At 48.2% G+C, this 4335-nt stretch overlaps 1 pseudogene; it reads left to right on the top strand.

The window, feature by feature from the left end:
- The window catches only part of LOC107300885, a 4166-nt pseudogene extending 2719 nt beyond the window's left edge, over positions 1 to 1447 (top strand).
- The last annotated feature ends 2888 nt before the right edge of the window (positions 1448 to 4335 follow it).

The raw sequence follows: 4335 nt of genomic DNA, 5'->3' as shown, positions 1-4335 counted from the left end.
GCCAGTCAAGAGAAAAGGATTAGGGTTGACATGATAGCAATATTCCAGTATTTGAGGGGCTGCCACAAAGAGGAGGGGATCAATTTATTTTCCAAAGCCCCAGAAGGCGAGACAAGAAACAATGGGTGGAAACTAATCAAGGAGATATGTGCGTCTTATGGTCAGGTGCGTCTTATAGAGCGAAAAATACGGTAACTTTCTCACTTAGCAACAGAAATTTTTGGCTCAATTGTAGTCGTAAGTCGAGGACTACCTGTATATTGTTTCTAAATGCTTATTCAGTGATGCTGTCCTGCCCTTTCTGTCCTTCCAAAGAGATGGAGGTAGATAGATGGATTGGGTTGGACTGGACCGGACTGCCATCCACTTGGCAAATGACTCTGAGCAGTTTTCATTGTTCTGTCTCTGTTTTTTGTCCTGTTGGCCAGGTTTAAACAGGTCTTGGGCCAGGAGCTGCTGTCAAACTGCACCGTTCTGCTCTGCCATGGGGCAGTTTCTCCCTTGGACCTGGTCTCAATCACCACCGCATCAGGTGCCCGTGTCTTCTCTTTCCTGGGTGTGGCCTGGGGCTTCATTTCAGATGTGGACATCGAAAGTGAGAAGTACCGGCACATGGGCCCAGTCCGGTTCACCTTGGGGACCATGGTTCACCTGGCTTCCCTCAACACTTACCGGGGCCGGCTCTCCTACCTTCCTGCTCTTGGTTGTGCAACTCATCGGCCGATTTTGCACAGTATCACCGTAGCCGCCAATGGGAGCCTTCCCTTCCAGCACCTGCCCCTCCACCGCACGGTCTCTGATAATGGGCCTTTGCGAGGAGCGCCAAGCCTTCTGCCATCGTGAGATGGAGTCAGCTGAGGAGCCCACCCCCTCACCTAGCTCCCCACCTTCTTCTTCCAGCTTCCAAGCATCCAACTTCAGTTTTGAAACCTTGTCAGAAGTGACGGTTGACAAGGAGTCCCAGCACACCGATCTGCCCAAAGTTCTATCAAACCAGTTGCCTTCTGCCCGGCAAATGCATGGCCCTCTGGATGACTTTCTGGCCCTGCTTGAACAACCGGTGCCCAAGTCCTGGGTGACGGTGGAGGACGATTTTGTGCTGGTTTTGGCCATTTACCAGACTCACTTAGGGGCAGACCTCTTCACCATGCCCACCGCTGGCTTTAATGATGGTCTTATCCATCTTTGCTTTGTCAGGGCGGGTATCTCCCGGGTAAGCATGATTTGCCTCTTCTTAGCTATGGAGAAAGGCACTCATTTTGAGCATGACAGTCCTTATTTTACACACCTGCCTGTCCGAGCTTTCCTCATAGAACCTCTCACTCACAAGGGAATCATTACCATTGATGGGGAACGGGTGGAATATGGGCCCATTCAGGGACAAATCCATCATGGGATTGCCAACTTAGTTACTGGGATCAACCAGTCTAAGCTGACTACCTTCTGACGGGTTGTGTTAATTCTCTTACAGAGACTAACAGTTCTAATTTGACTTCTGTTTCCTTCGATCTGTTCTCCAGCCACTAGAGGGCAAGATGCTTAAAATGACTCATTACCCTTCTAGGCATTTGAGCACATACATCTTATATCCTATTAATGCATCTATAGATTGTTTTGACCATTGCTTTCCAAGAGATGCAGTAATCTGAAGGATGACTTCCTTCCTTCAACTCATTGCCTAGACAAGCTGCCTCAAGATTTTCCATCACTCAGAAGCCCCTGGGCTCCAAGTCTCTTGGTTTGAGTGAGGTGGAACACAAATGTAGTGCCCTCATACATATTTTTAATGTCTCAGTTATTGGCCTGGGGTTTCCATAATTCCACCCAGCATTTCCTTCTGTCATAATTTTCCAACCCTAAGTTAGCTCTTCCTCTAGGGCTTAGAGGCATTGAAGGTTGGAGACAGTGAGCAGCTGTCTATCTACCCTATATTTTTGCCAGTCCCTTAAAAATCCTGGTTTACTTAAAGCTTTAGGGCTGGGATGGTTGTTTAGCTCAAGACGTTCCAGAGGAATTGAACACAAAGGCTCTCACTGTTCTTTAGTACTTGGAACTCAAATTAGCCTGACTTTTCAGCACTTGATTTAAAACACTGGACTTTGCCTTTAAGCAAAACTTTTATGTTCCACTGGTGAAATGGGATTCCTCTGTCCCCTTTCTCCAAGAGGACAGTCAGTCTCCTATTCCAAGGTCTCGCCCATCTTTTGCTCACATTTCAAAAGAGCTAGAGCAGCGGTTCTCAACCTGTGGGTCGCAACCCTTTTGGGGGTCAAACGACGCTTTCACAGGGGTCGCCTAAGACCATCGGAAAACACATTTCCGATGGTCTTAGGAACCGAGACACCGTTGCTCTATCCGGCTGCCGCCACCGCCCTCCTCCGCCGGCTCCTCTGCCTCCAGGGCACCCTTCTCCAACAGCGCCTGCTCCTGCCACCGCAGCGCCATTGCACGCACCCCCGACGCCGCCCTGGGCTGGCTCAGGGCAGCCAGGCCGGGTCTGGGCTGCTGCTGGTGCTGCCGCTGGGCTGCTCCACCACTGCTGCCGCTGCTGGCTGAGCTGAGCTGCGGCGCCGAGCCGGTCCCCATGCCTCCTGGTTGCCCGGCCGCGCTCCGCCCCCAGCCACCCTCCGCGCCGCGCCGGAGCCTCCCCTGCGCTGCCCGGCCTGCCTCCCTCCCTCACCGTCAGAGGCCACCTCGGCCCTCCGGCGCCCGGCGCGGCCCTGGGGCTGGCGGACACGAGTGGCTCCTTCCCGGCTCGCCGGGCTCCAAGCCTCAGAAGCGGCCAGGGGGCGGGGAAGAGGGCGAGGCGGCAGCGATGCCCGCATGTGCGTCGGAGGCCAGCCAGCCGGACCGGGAGGAGAGAAGCGGTGCCTTCCAAGCGGGAGTTGGCGCTCTGGCCGCACCCCTCTCACGTGCAACGAGTCAGGGAAGGGTCGTGGCAGTGAAGGGCTGCGCGGCGTGGAAAGGGGCTCCCGTGACCCCACCGCTGCGATGGCGCTCAGGAGGCTGGAGGGCCGGCAGCTCCCGGGGGGGGCAGCTGGGATAGGGCAAGAGGTGCCGGGATGAGGATGGGGGGCTCCAGGTTGGCGGGCACGAGAGGGTGGCTGGCGGCTCCGAGGTGCGCGGATCCTCCGTGCAGCTTCCGAGGCCCCGAAGGTGCCGCCGCTTGGCTCTCCACCAGGCTGTGGAAGAGTGGGGAATGCTGGGAGTTGCAGTTCATCACCATCTGGAAAAACATGACTCTCCAAAGATCTATCAATCCTGTTTTGAAAGTTTTTTATTTTTAAATTTTTTGATTTGGAATATTAATGGTCTTTAGAAAGTATTGTAAAAAGAAAGAATATTTTAATGTTTGAAGAATTTTCATTGTTTTAAAGGACTATATTGTTTTAGACTGAAAGTATGAATTAAAAAAAAACAAAAAACAGATTATGATTTAGTTAGAATATTTGATTGATCTCTTGGATATATATTATTTGAATTAATAAGAAAGAAAATTTTATTTAAAGGATTGAAGTATTTGATAAAGAAGAGAGTAGATGATTATATTATTAAAATTTGTTGTAAAAAAAGAAAGAAAATTTTATTTAAAAGACAAGTATTTGAGATCAAAAAAGAGTTTAGATGATTAATGATATATAATTGTATTATTTTAAAGGACTTATACTGTTTTAGAGGAAGTTAAAGATGGTATTTAATGGGTTTAAGATATTTGGATGATTAATAGCAGTAAGATTAGTAGCTAATTTTTACTTTTTATTTTTGTAGAAATGGTAAAGTTTAATTTTTAGATATTTGGATTTGGGGAAGATGGATAATTATATTTTGGGTTTTGGAGCTAAAATATGTAGTATATAATTTTTGTTGTTTTTTATTATTATTTGAGTTAAAGTTTATATATTTTATATAACTTATATATGCATTTTATAGTTAAGTTTGTTATTGTTTATTAGAGTTAAAGTAAATTAATACTTTTATGTATTATAATCGGATTGTTTTAGTTAGATTTGGGTTGTTCACGTGACTATTCCTGTATTTAGTTCTGGGAAGTCCGGGGGGGGGGGAGGAAAGGGATGAAGGGATAGCTTTATAGAGAAAGACTAGGGGATAGAAATTATAAAACTTGATGTATTTATATATGTAGCGCTACCTCTTCAGAGGCCGCCAATGCCCAGGTCCTCCCAGCCACAACCCCCCTTGTCCAGCCTTGCGGTAATGTTCTTTAGAGATCGGTGAGATGTCTTACAGCCGGAACTCATGCAGCGTTGATGGGTGGCAGGCTCTTCTTGTTGAAGCAGGACTTTCAGGCACGAACTTAACCGGTCACAATGGTTG

The sequence above is a fragment of the Protobothrops mucrosquamatus genome, unplaced genomic scaffold (assembly GCF_001527695.2).
Source record: "Protobothrops mucrosquamatus isolate PMUCROS unplaced genomic scaffold, P.Mucros_1.0 scaffold8988, whole genome shotgun sequence".
In the NCBI taxonomy this organism is placed as follows: domain Eukaryota; kingdom Metazoa; phylum Chordata; class Lepidosauria; order Squamata; family Viperidae; genus Protobothrops; species Protobothrops mucrosquamatus.
Note: the sequence above shows the minus strand (reverse complement) of the source record. Positions and strands in the feature narration are given on the sequence as shown.